Source organism: Argiope bruennichi, chromosome 2, assembly GCF_947563725.1.
Source record: "Argiope bruennichi chromosome 2, qqArgBrue1.1, whole genome shotgun sequence".
Classification (NCBI taxonomy): Eukaryota; Metazoa; Arthropoda; class Arachnida; order Araneae; family Araneidae; genus Argiope; species Argiope bruennichi.
Window position 1 is genome coordinate 84,499,000 of NC_079152.1, and position 20,074 is coordinate 84,519,073.

Consider the following 20,074-nt stretch of genomic DNA (forward strand, 5'->3'; position numbering starts at 1 on the left):
ACTTTTGAGAATTATTCAGTCAGGATTATGAATTTTTTATGTATATATATTAAAATATAAGTACGTCAAATTTCTTAAAAAAAAAAACATTTTAAAACAAAATGTATAGTTTTTAAAAATTTCAAAATATTTCTGCGAATAAATTCTTAAATTTGTTTATTATTTTTTTTTCTGATTACCCAATGTAAAAGTATTTGGAACAAAACTACGTATAATTTTGTAATTCCAATTAAATGCTAATTTCTTACAAATATTTTTATGCACACTTTCTGAAATGTCATAGGAATTTTACGTTTTTCAGAACTAAAATTTAAAATTGACTTTTAACGAGCTAAAAAACTCTTAAAATAAAATGCGTATCCCATTTTCTTATAATGTTTGACGGAAATCTTTATTGGCAATTTCATTTAATTTCTTCAAAAATTAAGACACCTGGAACATTTCAAAGATATTTAAATCTAATTAGAATATCATTTTGAGAAAAATCATTAAGATGTACTTTTTTTCTTCTTAACCCTTCAAATATTTATTTTATTGAACAATACATTTTATAACACTATCTTAATTGAATATAAACACAAATTTTGGTAATGAAACGATAAAAATAAAATTGCACGTTTTCGTCCATTTTTGCTTATTTCAAAGTCTTCTGTCCCCTTAACTGAAAATATTTGAATTCCAAGTTACATTTCATGAAAAATTAAAAAAATTTGTAGTAAAAAATTGTATTTGTTGAAAATGAAAAATATTTTTTTAAAAATGAATTCTGTACAGAAGTACAAATAAAAACAATAAACATTCAAATATTAAATACTTCGCAGTTTATAATTCCTTCAAAGCAAGCATATCGTTATAAAGGAAAATTATCTTTTGAATTATTTGTTTGTCGATGATTTCTGGTAGAATAGCTGATTGAATTTTTAATTGGTTTCCAAATAAATATGAAGACACTTTATCCGTAACATTCAGAACATTTCTGCTCGAATTCGGTTCTTTTTTGTGTAATTTATTCAGAACTACGCTTATTATAATGCAAATAAAGGACTATTTTTTATTTTCCATGATAAATTAATTTGAATCATCCATTTTTAAATGACGAATCTTTTCATTATTATCATTTGGATCCCTTTATAATAGAGATAAGAGCAAAGAATATTTTTAGAATTGTAATGTCACTGCAGTCACTTAAGTACCATATTTCAACAGCTTTTGGGAATTGGACTCAATTATTGGGGAATTAAATTTTTCTGCTCAATGGATTAGGCTTTATTAAAAGACTTAAGGCAGAGAATTTGACTAACGAAGCCTCATTAGAAAAGTGTTACTTTTATCTCATTCTCTTTGCATCTCGTTAGCATTTTCTTCGATTCGGTGCTCAAAGGTACTTTCAAAAGGTTTTAATACCTCTTCATCCTATCTTTGTATTTTGCGAATTTGGAATTTCTGTTCTTTTTTTTTTAAATGTATAATTTTGTTTTCCAAACTTTGTAAGAGGGGAAATTAATATCAGAACTGGATCAAGAACTTGCATTTCTTAATGAGCCTTCATCTGACTTGAGCAACATTATCATTTTACTGGCGTTTTTAAAAAAAAACATCGGATCGTGAATTCGAGCGAAACGAAATAGAATTGCTTTTGAGCTCATTATGCGCACATCTGCTACTTAGGAATGTTATTTAAGTGTTAGTGAATGTTGTGCTTTGATTTATAATTGCACTTTGTGTACTGCGAGAAAGCATATTTCGTGCTTATTTATAATGATCCTAATAATAAGTTTGCACCTTAAGCTATCATTGAAGCTGTAAACTAGAATACGTGGGAAATACGCATAGTAAAGATGATACCATTAAGAATGATTTGGATGAAAAAATAAACCAGCATTAATACCCAAATATAATAATCTAAAAGTATGTGAAAACTAAGATGATAATTGAGTTAAGTAATTTAAATGACGTTACTAGTTTAAATTTGCATGTTGGAAGTTTTATAATAAAATTTTAAAAAAAATGTTTTCTTGTTACATTAGCATTGCTTTGACAATACCTAATTAACATTATTTGAAATACCTAACAACATTTATGTATTGTTGCACTTACTGTTGCTCTTTGTGATATTCTTGTTAGTTTGCCTTTTATGAGATATTCTAAAACAGAATTAAAAGGTTAAAAAAAATTCATACTATAGGTACTTCAAACGATCTTAAAATAAACTAGCATGATTTAAAAGAGAATAGTTAGTACAAAAAATAATTAAAATGAAACTAAAAAAAAACAACCTAAATAAAAAGAAAGGTCTATTATGATATTTCTAACTCTTGTTTGAAGGCCGTTTTTCAATTCCATTATTTTATTATATGTGCTTTTATCGCATTGAGCCACCGATAAATTAAAAATAAAAATCAAGATGTTTCCTTTAAATCATAATTCTAATCAATAGAAAGTGATATAAAAATTTTGTTGTGAAGTTGCTAGTTTAGCAGTATTTGTATAATTCATTTCGTAATTTGTATAAATAAAAAAACGTTCGCAATTGTAATTGTTTCTTTCAATTACTAGCTGAAATACATTGTGAGGCAGAACTTCTTGGTTTATGTTATTCTGCTCAGTTTAAGTAAAATTTGATCTCAATTATAATACGTAAAATTTTACTTTGGACTTCGATCTCATACGTTTTAAAAACTTACATCATTAACTAATATTAGTGGTAGTTACTTATATTAGCTGTTATGAGAAGATAATTTGACGCATTTTCTTTTTTCTTTTCTGTCTTCCAAAATTGCTTCAACCAAATTTAATTTGGTTTTAATTAGAATTCTTTATTGTATTAATATTTCTTTGATCAATTAAATTATTTTAAGTCATATTAATTTTGTTGACCACGTATATTAAGATACTGACTTGCGTTGAAGCCACTTGATAAATTTTTTTTTGTGCATCTGTTACCACTCGAAAGAATATTCCGTCGCAGTGTTATTAACGGCCTTTGTTTAACGAGACTCGGAGGAAAGTGAAGGGGGTTCCCTAAAATAAGCGGAAACTCAAAGTGGTCTACATGGAATGAATGGCCAGTAGCTAAGCGAATGTCGGTCGCCAAAGTTATCGATCCTTGTAAATATGCCTTGAAAAGCGAACTTATGGGAGTCAGGGTGTGGCCTCGCATTCACTCAACAGTTAGCCACTGAGCAGTTACATTGTCTCGACCGTTCCCTCTTGTTTTCTTTGCGGAGGCTATTTACTGTTCGCCGCAAATGGCTTCTAGTAGGTGGCATTGGCATAATTTGTGCACATAGGATATCAAGATTACTTCTAATAAATTACTTTTATGTATTATAAATAAGCTTGGAAATAAGATTTCTTTTGCTTGTTCAGCGAGCATTGTGCCCAGTTATATATTTTATTCAGTACTGACTGTTTTGTTTGCTTGCTTTTTCATTCGAGCAATGGTATTTGCAAGAAAAAAATAATCTATTATGTAAAGTGGATTTGCGAGTTTATTTTCCAGCTTCTTATTGGTTATAAACTAGATGGATATTAATGTAATACCAAACAAATAAATTTTGATATTTGTGGAGAGAGATTTATATTATAAAGAAAAACTTGTTATCTGTATTGCAGTGCTTTTTAATGAATGTTATAGTTTATTCTTTATCTGGGTCAGATCAATCTCTTTAGAGATCTTTAGGTATTGCACATTTTTTTGATGGAGGAGGGTGAGTGGGTAGCTTCCTTAATTCCAAAACCTGTAATTTTTTTTGATTTTAATTTAATTTCTTTATGACTACTTTTTAAACAACAGATGTAATGACAAACTGAGCTAAATTTTTAATTATGGATCAACTTCATGACAATTAGTGTAAATATCTGATTTAAAAATATTTTAAATTTAAATTAGAAATAATTTTAAATAAAACGGTAAGCGATCATAATTTTTTTTTTAACGCATCCTAAATATTCTAATGCAAAATTTGTCAGAGCTGTTAAGTCGAGAGCAAAATTGTTGAGTAAGTCAAACAACTACGAAAACATTGGACCATACTGATCTGTAAACGAATTTAAAGACACTCAAGCGCGCGCACATATTCCTAGGAATAATGTTCTGAAATTTAAATAATAAGATTTTTCGAGTAGGCGGTTCTTTGTAAATCAAATGAGTGATCCTTTTGCATCAAATGAAGGCATAGAATTTAATTACCTTGAAAATATCGCAAATAAAAAAAATCTCGCAATTTTGAAATTCCAGGAAGTTGGGAAATTTTTAAGTGCTTTGGTTATTTAATAACTCTGCCTTTTTTTCCCCACTAGTTTATTTTTGTCATTTAATATGAAGTTGTTCCTTCTTCCAGGCTGTAAGTAACGCAAATCAGTCTTTTTTAAAGATTGTATTTTTTTGCTTTCAAAACGCTTTACTTAAAAATATTCATACTTATCGATATTGCAAAGGAAGTCTAATACTATACTAATATGTTAAGTTATAGCATAATCAATTCTGGGTATGTTGAAATTAATCAATCTACAAAAATAAGATTTTTGCAATCTCAATTGCACAAACAAATCGAAAACGTAACAGACGAAAGAAGCTCTTATTAATTTTTGAATAATAAGCAATTTGATAGAATTTACATATAATTAAACATTTTTAATGAATTGCTTCAAATGAATTGACCGTAATTAATGGTTGGAATTATTTTCTCTTGCAAAAATTTTGAAATTTGACGAATGTGGACGTCATCAATATTTTCTCAACCTCCAAAAGCAATTGTGTATCCGCACTTGAGATTTTGACCCATAGTTTAAAGAAATATCTCATACATCCATGACATTGGATATCGCATTCCTCCAGAAATTCTGTTGTCTAAAGAAAAGCACTTTTTATCTAACGTCATGCGATATAAACGTGTGTGAATTTTGTGGACTTTTTTTCTCTCTATTTTTTTCTTTACTCAATATGGCTCATTTTATACCTTTTAGGATGTTGAAAATCAAATAAGTGCTAAATTTTCAATTAATTTCTTTTGTCCGATTGGACTTAAAATTGACATAGTTCTATTATTTTAATATCCAAGCCGCATATCAAATTTCTTTTATATATCTCATTGTGTACGCGAGACAAAAATTATAAAATCTACCAGTTGATAAATTTGGTCCAAAATTCGATACATATCTATAATTCTTGTAATAAAACCCGCCTATCGAATTTCGACCATCTAGTTCATTGCGATTTTCAATAATCTTGCTCTAGATAGACCAATAGGGATAATTCCAGAAAGTGTTTTTTATTACTCTGAGAGGGCAGAAATGGGAAGGTTATCACAGTCCGGGAGTAGAATTTTTGATGTGTATAAAACTTTTCTCCTGATTTTTTTGTATTCCAGAAGTTAAAAATTGTTCTTCTAAGTGTATTAGGTGCTTGCATGTATTCTGATAATTTTTTTTCACTTTAAAAATGAATTTATTGAGGAAAAATTGGTACAATATACAGTACACTCCCGATTATCCGCGGAATTGGGTGGCGCGGCCACCGCGGATAACAAAAATCGCGGATAATCCGAAAAAAGCTAAAAACGGGTATAGCAAAAGAGAAAACAGTCATTCCAACTTTGAAAAATTGTTTTATCTACAATAAAACGTAAAATAAACAGCAAGATGTTTAACTAACGCTTAATATTTTAGTATATCACTCAAAACTAACCTAAAATGCATTTTGTTAATGAAAACAGAAAAGTGCTTTGTACTTACGAGAGGCTTCAAGGATACACAGAAAAATTAATACGTATGTACTGTTTTAATACTCTAATGTATTATGTAATTACAAAAGCCTAACTGTAAAACTGCACTTTTTTGAAAAAATCAGTCAAAAAAAAAAAAAAAAAAAACTTTGTGAGGCAGGCGCGGATAATCCGCATCGCGGATAACCCGCCCGCGGATAATCGGGAGTCTACTGTACATCAATCAAAATATTTTCCATCATTTTCTACAACTTTTTCCCATTTACGTCGAATAAGTCTAGCAATCGATTGTCTTCGAATTTGTTTAGTCCTCCAGGCCGTTCTTTTTCATTGACATCGAAGTCACCACTCTTTAAATCGTTGAAACCAAAACCGACAATTTGGATATGATGGAGCAGCATCACCATAAGTTTCTAAAAGTGTCTGATGGGCTTCGGCAGCAGCTTTCTTCTTCAAATCAAACAAACAAACAAAAAAAGCAATGAATGTCGAAAATGCAATTTGGAGCGTTCCGTGATAGGGGTCTTTATACACTAAGTAATTCAATAATACTAAATGGAAAACTTTCAAAATAATAACAATATGGTAAAACCCAAAACCATTGTTGTTTATATAGATACTTCCCATATTTACTAATAGATGTCGCTGATTAAAATACATACAAGCACCTTATAATACTGAAGCTCAATTTTCTAATAAAGAATAAATTTTATAACTGCAAAAGGGGGAATTTAGTGAACTACGAAAAGTAACGGGTAGAGATTGTACTCTTAAATATGTTCTTTTTTCCTTTTTCGAGAAAAGCAGCGTGTGTGAAAATATTGGGGTTCTTTAACCACACTTCTGTTGAAAATATCTTTTCTTCAGTTTAATCTATTCTTTTATATTCTTATTTATATTCTTTAAAAGCAAGAATAATAAAATCGATATAAAGTGGAACTTAAGTTATGTATTGGATGAATGATCGGTACTCTCTTTAATTATCTGCCTCGTTTTTATCATTTTGAAATCTTTACGAGTTGCTGTAAAAATAACCGAAAAAATGCAGACAATCGAAATTGACTTAGCTCATCTTTTGGATTCTTGCAGTACAGAAGTATCGTGTAGCGCCGAAGTGTTCTTAATACTTAATCGGATTACTATAGGGAAAGATGATTTCATGGGTTTCTTCTCTTCATTCTCATTTCTTTCTTTCTTCTTCTTTTTTTAAATCTTGATGACTACGTTGTTTACAATGGATAAAAAATAATTGATTTCGAAAAAAGCGCCTGTCCCACTCTTTTGTGTTGAGAAAATCTGTTTAAAAAGTAGTTGAAGCTTGTCAACACTAGCGCTTAAATGGATTTAATATTTTTGTATTCTCATAGCAGTGTAAAATAGAGGACATTGTTCGAAAAGAAAATATTTCTTTCTGGCATATAACGCCGAGTAAAAGAGGGATGAATTCGTAAATCTTTTTTTTTTTTCTTTTTCTAAAATATTTAATGTATATCTTTTACGATGATTAGAGATATGTGCCTTCAATAATTTTAATACCGCTTTCTATATTGCGTCTGTCTTATTTGAACGGCTATTTTTATTAAAAAATAATTGAAAAATAAAATATTGATAAAATGTTATTTTAATTTTTTTTGCCTATTAATATGGGAAAAACAGAGAAAGAAGAAGTATTATAATTGTCAAAGACTTGTGATATTTTAACGTTTCATTTCTCCTACGTTCTAAAAATTATTTCTGGAATTATATTTGTCTGTGATTATAATAACAGAAAAGTGCTACGAGTTTGATATATCGAATTTAGCATATGGTTTTTCACCTCAATTCTAGATCTATAACAAATTTTAAGACTAACTCTAACTTCTGCCTGTCGATCTATCTATTCTTGTGACTGTAATTCTATTTCTCAACTAGCTAAATGAATAAAACTTGATATGTGACTGACATCAATTTTTGAAAGCTGAATCAAATTTAGAACCTGATCGATTTTGTTGTTCAAAGTATATACTCTTCACTTTTCGAAGTTGTACACAATATACACTTTGTTACGATATATACGTTTTCAAAAGTTATACACAAAGCACATCATATTGCAGAAATATATAAGAAAGTTTGGGAAAAAATAATTTTATTACTTTCAGTTTTTCCTACTATTTGATTAGAATTATGAAAAAGAGTACATGTTTTACAATGTAATATGAAATTTAAATGATCGTTTTAAAATAATTCATGAATTTCTAAAAAAGTGAGCAATGCTCTTCAAAAGTAATATCATATCAACCCATTAACTGCCAATTTTTACTTTCTCGTTTTCGTAGTATAGAGAAAAGTATAGTAATCTTCAAAAAATTCAAAATCGATATTTTGACTAATTTCCATGTTTTAGACCTTCCTCAGTTCGGAAAACACAGTTTTGGAAAATGTCCGTCTGTCCGTGACAAAAGTAACTCACCTTTGTCATCAAACTGACAAAGGTCACTCAGTGGTAAAGGTTAAAAAAAAAATGTATAGAATTAGACAGCTGAAAATTGGTATTCGATCAATAAACCAAATTTGCAAATTTCTATCAAATTTTGAGTAAATTATGGTTTTAATGTTGGCCTATCTCTAAAATTGAGCATGGCGTCAGAGCCGAAGATATGGTAACTGGAAAATTGTTCATTCGAAAAAAATGTGTGGTTTCATAACGTGTTATTATAATGTAAAATAAGGTTATTTAAATATTTTGAAGTTATTTATATATGATGATGATATATATATATATATGGAAAGTGCAGTGAAATCAACGCAATTATTTCCTTTTGAACATGTTTAAAATTCCCCTGGAGGAAATATAAGAAGAAATTTTACTTTAATGAATGCGAAATACTGTTTTCAGACAAAATGGGAAATGAATGATTGGAATTATGATTTCCTTTTTATACCATTTTGTGTATGAAGTATAGAATGCATTGCAATCGTCAATAAGTTCAGTTTAATAATTTTATAAATTTGCATTTTGAGTCCGAAGTTCATGGAAATCACTTTCCGAACTCGATCTGACTATAAATTTAGTAATTAAAAAAAAAAAAACCCTGTGCAGTTTGCGATATTTATGCTTACCTTTTAGCTCTGTATGAGATTTTGCACTAAATTCTTCTGTGGGAAGTTTATTCATCCGCATTGATTGAGCATGATATGTGAAAAACGCAGTGAGCTATGTGAATGAAATTTGAATAATGGTTTTTATCACTACAATTGTAGAACGTTGCGAAATGTTGGATCACATTTATCATGCGATTGACCGACTGCCACTTTATCTATTTGTGTGAACTTATACACGATAACTCAACTATAAAACGATAACTCAAAAACGTAGCAAGTTAAAAGGATGGAATGCAGTGTTTTGACTTGGCGTGGAAATTGTTGGTATTTATCAACTTTTGAATTAGTGAGAAGAAATCTAAAATGCATACTCGATTCTTTTCACTATGCAATGAAGCTAACGGGCAATTTTTGGGGAGACATTTGCGCTGATTTCATTCTTAATCATAATTGAGAAATCTCCAAATCGGGATTCTAAGGCTAACTATTTTACCCAGTTTTACAGAATTGAGCTGAAGATGAAATTTTATTGAATGTTCTTTTAATAGCTTATATCTCATTAAAAACTTTTTTTTAAATCTTATAATTGAGAATTCAGGGATCATGATTTCTGAAGCATACAGCTTTTTAAAATTGGCTGACAAACCTAAAGTTTCTTTACTTGTACCTTCATGGTAAACTTTTAACTTTGGGACAGCTCCCTGTCGTAACTAAATAAAACGGAAAGAATGTCCTTAGCGCGAAGTGATCGACGTAGAGGAAGGAAGTGCCGAAAGAACTTGGTAAAATTACCAGGTTGGATTTCAAGACCATTCAGTGCTTTTCTTCAGGTTCGTCCCGCCCTGGATTCTCTTGAAAAGCCATCACAGGAGAGAATCAGTTTACTGTGCATACACACACACGCACACACCTAAAGCGCAATTGTCTAGCGACACAGAATCTCTTATGTTTAAAGGAAAGAAAACACCTTCTTTTCTTTTTATTCTGCCTGAAGAGAACGGAATCTGTTTCTGGGTAAGTCCACTCAGCTAATTCAACAGAAAGAATGAAAAAGAGATTAAAGAGCAAACAATACCAAACTCGGATTGTAAAAGGGAGGGAGATAGCGCCCCCTCATCAGGCTTCTGGTTGGGAAGGTGGATGGATAGAAAGAAAACTTTTGTGGAAGGAAAAAGAAGTCATTCGAACTGCTGATTATCTCTTGTATTTTATTTATTTTTTGTCTGATTGTTAAGTTCCTTAAGTTGAGCACAAATTTGCAGGTGTTGAGTTTAATCCGTATGAGAAAGGTACTCCAAGCTTTCAATTTCCTAGCATTTTATGTTTATAATGGTAGTTGTGTTTCATTACTCACTAAACTCTGGGATGATTTATAATGCATTCTTATATTTTATTGCTTAGATCTCTGAGATTAAGTATGGTAATACTAGTTATCAAAATGCTATCTTTCTTCATTTTCTTGAACTATTCAATGCTTACTGATGATTAGTAAGTTTTTCGCAACGTTTGTTTTTTTTGGATACTTTCTCTATTAATTATCTGTTTCTCATAAAAAACAAACAAACAAACAAACAAACAAACAAAAAAAAAAAACAGCAATCAGATGGTGCTAGGAAAAGATTTTTCCGTGGAATTTAACCTTTTGCATTTAAAAATAGTTATTGTATGATAAAAAAAGTATTAAAATTATGTAGTGATTTCCCTCGGATCATTTATAAATGTTAAAATTTCATTTTATTATATTAACTTGTTTGTAGTATGATAATTAAGTACACGAGCCTAATGTTGAATAATCTTGATAACTTCAGTATGCTATATATATATATATATATATATATATATATATATATATATATATTCTTAAACTTTATGAGTGCTTGAAAGAATAAACATTTAAACAATATTGTAAAAGTCAAATATTATTAAGACAAAATGTTTCTCGAAATATACTTATAAATGCAAAACAATTGCTAAATAGGAGGCAAATAATTACATAATTATATTACTAAATAGTCTAAACAAAAGTATGCCATTTACTAATATTAAGCTTGATATTTCAAGCATATTGTATTATTTATAATCTGTGTTATTTAGTATACAATAAACAAGTAATATATAATTTTAAAAAAAAAATCAATTCCTACTTAAGTCTACAACAACAAAAAATTTTATTTCAGTTACTTTTTATTAAATAATGACAATTAATATAAATATGTACATACATAAGTTTTATATATTACTTTTATATTACTTATTAAAATTTTTAGCTTGGCGACAGACTTGGGCGACTCTAATTAAAGTATTAAAAATTAATTAAGTTTAATTAATGAATTAATATTCGAAATTACATAATATATGTAAATGATACATAAATAATACATATGTAAATAATACATAAATATGAATGAGGAATTACGTCAAGTAATATATATAAATTTTTTTTTAAATTTTCCTACTTATTTTCTTATATTATTCTTAAATATCTTACATTATTTATGATCGGGTGTCGCGTCAGTAATCTCAGAGTTTGGCGACTTTGACGATTAAATAGAAATTACTGGACAAATTTAATTAATTAATTAATATTTGAAAAAAAACTGTATTAATATCAAGTGTCATCCACTACAAGTTTGAAAAAATGTATTTGAAATTGAGTAGATGAATAAAAAGTATTTTATTAACGATTGAAAATTTGAATAAGATATATATATATATATATATATATATATATATATATATATATATATATATATATATATATATATATATATATATATATATATATATATATATATATAGGGAGAGTGTGAACTAATGGTAGGAATTGAAAGACCCTTCAGACTCAAAGGATAATGTGAAATTTTTTATCCATATCCATTTCTTCCGATTCAAATAACCTTGTATAAATCACTGGAACCATAATTAAATCTTAAGTATATAATTTGCGAATGTATTTGCCTAAAAAGTCGCTTGTTGCCAAAAAGTGGTAAAAAGAAATATATAGTTGACAACATGTTTTATTCGTGAAGGTATCAAAAAGTTCTTGGACTATTTGTTTAGAGTTACCAATAGAAGTCAGCGCAAGGTTTGTGTTTATAGCGATAACACTGATATTCTTTCTTAATAAGCCAATGCACCACTATTATCCGAAGTTACGCCAATACACTTTTTATAATCGCCAGTGTGAACCCGTCTTCTGTTACCATGGATTAAAAAAAAATCGGCTTTAAACCTCGATATATGCTTCATTAACTTTGAAGTCAATCATTGACGATCAAATACAGTTCAATTTAATTTTTTTTTCACCCATCGATTTAGGGTGGATATTCACAATTACGTTTGGTCAGTTTTACTGCAATCTCCGCGGTGAAGTAATTACTCGAGTATGCTGCAAATTCCTCCCTCTCTCCAATCGCATTCAATGGGGAGACTTTACCCTATCGAATTGGCGCGGTCCTTTTCTGTTTGTCTTGAAGACCATTTGGATTGAGAGAAAATTAGCACGACTTAGTTATCCAACTTTCCAGAATTTACCATGCTAAATTTGAATGCTTTTTCTCTTTTTTTAAAGATTTGAAGTGTCTCCGCTCTCTTGGCATGGTGTGGGGAGATCCTGAACATCCGTCTTTATGCGATGGAAAAATTATTCAAATCTTATGCTGTGAGTGGCACAAATACATAGACGATGTTCATCTGTTCTTCTTTCCCATCATATGCAGGTTTTGTTCTATCGTAAATTCTCATTTTAAAGTTAAACGCTTACAGATTTTTTTTTTGTGTGTGTGTGAAGTTTAGCGCCGTTTGAGGAAGAGTTTTTTTAGCCAAGCATGTGGAATTATCTCTCGACAGATTCTTCTCGAAATACATTCTGTAGGCTAATGCATGTCGTTTCACGAGTTTCAGACCAGCTTTAGAATATTATCGCCTTCCTACGTTCCTTACTCGCCAGATTTAATTCCTGTGGATTTCTTTCTTATTATAGTCATGTAGCTGCGACTGAAAGAAAGCTATTTTCATATTATCGCCGAGATTATGCGTAAATTGTTAAAGCTTGGCAATTAGTTTATGCATTTCAAAGATGATAGGAACTCTGAAACCAATGTATTGCTTCACAGGGCATTATTTTAATGGTCTTCAGACGTAAGAAATAATATAACACAATCTGTGAACTTTTTGATTCTCAACTGATTTATCAATTATATTTGTAATGTGTGAAATCTATGCATGTATGGTGGAAACGGTGTGAGTGCTGTCTTTTTAATTTTCTTGTATACTCTGTATGTTTCGTTTTATGTTTAGCTTCGTGATTTAGTGGAGAGAACTGATTTTGGAATTCTTCCTGTTGAACGATCTAGGCTGAAATTTTATACAAATATGCAACGTCGATGTAAATATCTCATAGCAAATTGCATTTGTTTAACGTGCTGCGTTTTCGAATATTGCTATCGTAATCTATACTTATATATAAATCTCAGTGTGTGTGTGTGTGTGTGTGTGTGTGTTGGCGTTCTACAGAAAAGACCATTTGACCTACAGCTACCAAATTTGGTACTGTATACATTGGAGGTTGGGAATGTGCACCTGGGGTCCCTTTTTTTGAAATTTTAATTAGAATTTTACTTACTGATTCAAAACTAACTTTCCCGCCCAAAAAAAATTCTTTCATTTTCCCCACCGCCAAATGAGTAAGGCTTCAGTTGTTTTTTTCCAAAAGCAATCAGGCTAGGGCTAACATTTTTCGGCCGATTATTTCAAACGATTCTGTTTATTTTCTTAATGTTTTATGCATTTAAAATTAAACATTGTTAATTAATCGATCTTTCAGATTCATTCTGAAGTACTTTTGAATTAAAATAGAACAGATTAAAGGAAATTAAAAATTTCTAATCTAAATAGCGTTACCCCAACTGGCGTAGAAAAATTCACGCATTTGCGTTACCGTAACTGGTGTTGAAAATTCACGCGTGCGCATTGTATTCTGATTGTTTACATTTCAACGGAAGCGGACTCGATTTAAATTATTTTTACGTTAGTTGTATGCTTTTGTAATTAAATTGTATTTATGCTAGTTTAAGTTCATCGTTTTTTAAGTAATTTTTTTTAACCTGTTTTCGACCGATTATTTTAAACAATTCTGTTTATTTTCTTAGTGTTTGATGCATTTAAAATTAAACATTGTTAATTAATATACCTGCTCAAGATCAATCTGAAAAAAGTTTGTTGACAAATTCTTGAGATATTACATAAATTAAGAAAGATATTCTTTAGTGCCCATAAGGTTTAAATGCTCAGTGGCTCTGTTTTCAGTAATCATGTTATTAAAAAAAATGCTTTGTTTTAGTAAAAAATATTATTATATTAATTGCAGATTAATCATTTCCACTTTAATTTAAAGCATAAATTCTACGGGAGCTAACAGAAAATTGGAGAGATACAGATTACGTTATGACTGAAGTTCTTTATAATATTCTGAGTGAATTGAAATTTGAAGTTTTAAAATGTTTTAATGGCGAAGCTATTAAAATAGGAATTACATAAAATAGTTCATTATTAAAATTTTAACGAGCATTAAGATTGACGAACCGGCTGGTCGCCAAAGGCGGCTAGTCATGAATAAACATCTTTTTGACGAATTTGATACTAGTTTATAACTGATCTACGATTCAGTTAATAACCATTCCAGATAATTTGCTTTCATATTTCTAGATTTAAAGTTCTCGTGAAGCTTTTTTTAATAACTATCCATTAGCAGTATGGAAAACATATTATCAGTTCTAGAAATATTGCTTAAAAATAATGATTCAGTCTCATAAAGCGCACATTGTGAAATTAATGTGACCTTCTGCACGAAATCTATATTTCCATATTTCATGTAAATGAAGCATACGAAATGATCATTTGTTATTCAAGCATATATATTTTTTAAATCTGCAGAAAGCATTTGCGTTCTGGAAAACGTTTGTTATTCTCGAGAGATATTCTAGTTTTATTTTGCTTCTCATTTATTAATATTGTATCGCTGTCAAATATGATTTATTCGTCGAAGTTTTTTGAAATATTGGATTTAAATATAAAAGATAAAAAATGAATAAACTGCGATCAAATTTTTTTCGAGACAACATATCAAATGCAACGATTTAAAGGTCAGTTTTAGATATTCAAAGAATGAAGTTTATGATTTGATAGAAAACCTGCATTCAGTTATATCTTTCCATCTCGATTACTTAATTTTTTTTCTGAATTCAGCTTATTTTTAGAAAAAAAAAAAAAAAATAGATGTATCAAAGTCAAATCAAGAAGCGAAATTTGTACTCTGAAACTGCGCATGAAATGAAAGCGAATGAAAATTGTACTTTTTCCCCAGTGCAATTTATCACGTATTACTGTTTGCTGAATTTTAAATTTTTATTAAGATTGCGATGACATGTTAATGGAGTGTTTGGGATTGAAGTTTTATTAATAATAAAATTTCTCGTTGGCATCAAAACAGTCAAAAATCATCCAGAAAGGTGTCCCCATTTTAGTCACGCGACTTCCTGTGTAGCGGAGTTGGTTGGTTGCCAGAGCGCATGTAGATCAATAAAAGTTTTTCTTAAATATTTTAATTATTCATCCAGGAAAACTCAATTGGCAGTCATCGTAATAAAAGGGATTTTTTTTTATATTCTTATCTTTTATGTTCGATTTCGAGTTATAAAAAAATGAGAAACGAGAGAGGGGGAGAGACAAAAAAAAAAAAAAGTTGTTAAAAAAACCGTGAAATGAAAAATTATTAAAAATATATTATGTACTGTAATGTTTTTGCTTAAAGAGTTGCTGCATTTTTTTTTCTATTTATAATTTTCTTTCGCTTTTGCAAAATAATGGAAATATATTGCAATTGCCAAAAATTCGTATTCACGATTTCGATGAATTTCGTTATCTAAGACTTTCCCTCTCGCGGATCTGGATTATATTTTGGTCAAAAACTCTTTTTTTTGTTAGGCTTTTCCATATATTGCCTAAATATTTTTTTTTGTCTTATAGAATAGAATTGCACCTATTCATTTTTTTTTTTTACTCTAGAGAATTTCTTATCAACATAATGTTTCAAATATGATTTAAAATTCGAAGAGTAAAAATGATAAAATAAATGCTTGAATTTCGTATGTGATAAGCAGTTCAGTTAATCACATTCTTCATGATCGCTACTGAATAATTTTTTTAAGGACTTTGATTCATTCAAGTGTATGAATTGTACTATGCAATTTTTGAATATATTGCAGAAAACCATTCATTCCATAAAGTATTTTTTAAAAATCACATTATCTGTCAAATCGAGATTCATCTTACCAAATCATGAGCTCTCTATTACTAAATGCTTCCTTCTTCTTAAACCGCTCTATTAGAATGTTTTTATAGGATTTTTCTGGAGATTCAAAATCAGACAAATTTTCTCGCACCGAAACCTTATTTTATGCTTTTTTTTTTAAAAAAAAATTTATTTTTGCGAGGTTTCCACAAGTCTTCATTTTACAGTGAAGTTGAAAAAAGTTCGTAGCACTGGAATGGTAGTATTAGTTAAATTTGAACTATATGCAAAACTTTTATCATACATTTTTTCTTGTTCCAAGTTATTTATACTGTATCTTTATTATATACTGAGTGTTTGTGTATTATATTATTTATTAATTTTTAAGTATTGAAAATAAACGACCATTTTACTGTTTATAACACAATAATTTGTTACTGTTTTTAGATAAAATGAATTTTGTTATATTTTCTGTTAGCTTCGAATCAGGCAAGTTGCAGTGTATGATGAACTAAGCTTATTACGTATTTACTAAAATTTGAAACGTTTTGCTATCACATCCAAATTAAAATATTCTATGTTTTGCAATCATTATTTTCCTCCTGATTTCACATTCAGAAAAAATATTATGTGCATGTTAAAAATTTATTTTTTAAGAACTCTAATTAAAATAAATAAATAAATCATGACATATAAATTCTTAAACTACTTCATATTTTGATTTGATTTTTAAGACAGACGCGTTCTCTCGCTTTACCTATAAGTGCTAAACCGGCTTTCTTTCTTTTTTTTTTTTAAATTGCAAATACATGTTTATTTTTCTTCTTTAAACGAATTAAGTGTGTTCTATAACTTTGGCATTCCACGCTTCGTTGACTACTTAATTATTTTTCTTTGCTAAAATAATGCACTCCAACGAAAAAGAACGGAAACCCCCCAGCAGGAACAAATGCAGGAGAAAATGGCCTGAATTCGCGGAAATAAAAAAAAATTGCTTCCAAGAGGGGAAAAAAAAAAAAAAAAAGGCTTAATTTGCTTGGGAGGCAGGCTCTCTCTTGTTGACGTACCTTCCATTATTTCACTTTGTCCCTAAATTGACAGGATGGACGGATAATAAAATTTGAGTTGCTTATTTCCTCGTATATGTGTCGAGGGACATGTTTTTGCACTTGAGTATTCTGGATCAATAATGATAATAATGGAAGGCATATTTTCCGTACCTTTTGTCTCCAAGTAAAAGCTCCGCTAGTCTTATTTGTAGTGTATCGGCATTTTAGAAAATTGTATTTAAAATGGGTATCTTATATACTGGAGCTAAATTTTTGTGATAAGTAATGAGCTAAAAATTAGTTTCATCCGCTTGTCTCATTTTAAACTTTCATGTGTTGTAAAATTTTTTAAAAGAGACTGTCTCCTAAAATAAAGAATTTAAAAATTTAACTTGCTGCGAAAGTTTTAAAGTAGTTTTTCCGCAGAGTAGCTTTATATTTTGGAGAATATTATATTGAACGAAAGCGATTTTAGGATTTAGTTGGCTAAGACTTTATTTTTTCATCACTGTAGCACATTATTATTCTACTGCGTTTATGAGTATTTCTTGTTTCGTCCATTTACAAGTGATTTTGACATGAAATGTGCTAAACTCTCAATTGAAAGCCAATTTTGAAAGAATATATTATAAGCGGCATATCGTAACTGTTATTTTTAAGGTTTCGAATTTGAATAAACAGTGACTTTTATCGTAGATATTTCTTTAAATTAATAACAGTACATCTAGTTAATTGGTCGTGAATTAAAATATAGTGCAACTTAAGAAATTGTTGCTAATTTTCGTATGTTTTATTATTTTTTATTTTGTCCTTTAGTGCTCCAAAACTGCAATACCCCCTGAAATTATTTTTAAAACTTATATATATATTTTTAGAAAAACTTATTTACTTACTTTTCAAACTATGTGAGTTCACTAATCTACAAAATTGGGGAAAAAAAAAGTTATTAAAACGAGGGGGAGGGGAGAGATAAAAAAAAAAACAAATCAACAAGAATGATAAAAATTTGGGGCTGCAGAAGAAATAATTTTCGAAAGCATCAAAATTCGCCTACCTCGTACAGCTGAGTGATAAATTGGGGGATGAAAAGCAATCTTTTCTTCCCTTGAATTTAAAGGTGCCAGAGCTGTATTTTCCAAGATCCTGGTTTGGCAGGCATCCAATTGATGAACCCTCTCTTTCTTACTTATTTCCACCTTAAATTTACTTTTCCCTCCCTCGATATGTTTTTTGTTTTTCGCTTTCTCTCATTGGCTTTTTATGGATTTCTGTTTAGCTTCTTGGTGCCATGTCAAAATAAATAAAAAAAAAATGCTTTTGCAAATTTCAAGTTATTATGTGAGAACATTAATTTTATTTAAAGACACGTGGTATCAATCCGACGGAAAAACATCAAGTTCTCAAAATCGTCCATCATCAAAATCATCGAATTTTTTTCTCGAGGCCAGAATTTTGTTTCGTGAAAAAATGGTTTAAACCCGTTTTAAACAATCATGCAATTATCATAATACACAGTTGTCGATATTTAAAAAAAGATGCCCCCCCCCCCAATCTCAAAATTGTTCAAGATCCAAAACTTTATCACGTTTTTTTTTTGTTGCAAAAATCCAGTTTAAACTGGTTTGGATCACGTGACTATTGTATTGCACATTCATTAATTTTTAAGAAAAGCGATGGTCCCTTCCCCTTTCCATCTCAAAATCTTTCGTGCTCCAAAACCTTTTGCCAACTGTAAAAATTAAAAATAAAAGCTTAAAAAATTGTATCATATAATATATATATATATACTCACACATCTTTCGATACCTCCTCTCGCTGTTTCGTATTGATTCTCGTTTTCTTCCTTGTGCTTCTTCAGGCGATAACATCTTACTACCTTGCCCTTTATTGGCCAGACAAGAGACTCGGGTATAGATTCGGGGTTTTATACATGGCGGATATTCGCGCCAAGTTGTTATTTTTTATTGGCGATAAATTGCCAACACAACTTTTTTCTAGTTTTCTTTTCTAACAACCTTACAAGTGAAAAAATTGATGCCTCAAAAGTGATAAATCGCCACTTTTTTTGTCCGTGCATTTTGAGGCTTCAAAAACCAAAGCAACATCTGGTTCTCACATGATATTGTTTCTAGTTTATTGAATATTTATTTATTTATTTTTATTAGAAATCATTCTTTGAAATAGATAATTAAAAAAAATCAAGAAAAAAAATTTTGTAAGGAGGAATGAATTAATCATCATTTTTAGAAATCAGAAAAAAATTGAAGGTTACATAACTTAAAAAGTGTATTTTTACTACTGTTGCTTGAGCAAAATATTAAATGTAAAAATATCCGATATTTTATGACAGATTTGGATATTGCTCTAACGTCACCAAGTAAAAAATTTTTTGAAGCACTTCTGGTTTCTGAGCTGTCACTGCATAAATATATATTTTTATGTATAATTTTTCATTAAAATTGAATTCTAAATAAATATAAATAATAATTAAAGAAAAACGCACGCATATTTACTGTTTCTATGGAAGGAGAAAGGCAATATATTAGGAAATCGAGTGAACAATAATTTTTTTTCGTGTTTTATTTGTCAAATACAGCTATTTTTTAAAATCTTTTTATTGAATCGAGAAGTGTTTTATGTGTTCCACGGATTGGCATTATGAAAAAAGACAAATATATTATAGAATGGCATATTTTTTGTTCTGGCCGAATGTTTATATTCAATTACAAGAATAATTAATTTATATGGTATTCGATACAAAAATGAGATTTGAATATCGATAAAAGTGGTTCAAATGTTTTGTCATTAGCTAATTATTAGATAAATAGTTAGTTAATGATATAAATGACTGAGCTTTTAATGTAAGTGGCGTTGCATATTATTTATTTACTTCATTAACCTGTGATATTGACAAATATCTCTCGAAT

The 20,074-nt window shown here is 29.3% G+C and overlaps 1 protein-coding gene across 6 annotated transcripts in view; it reads left to right on the plus strand.

Moving 5' to 3' along the window:
* Positions 1-20,074, plus strand: part of LOC129990271 (uncharacterized) — a 171,463-nt gene that overhangs the window by 16,598 nt on the left and 134,791 nt on the right. The window lies entirely within an intron of this gene.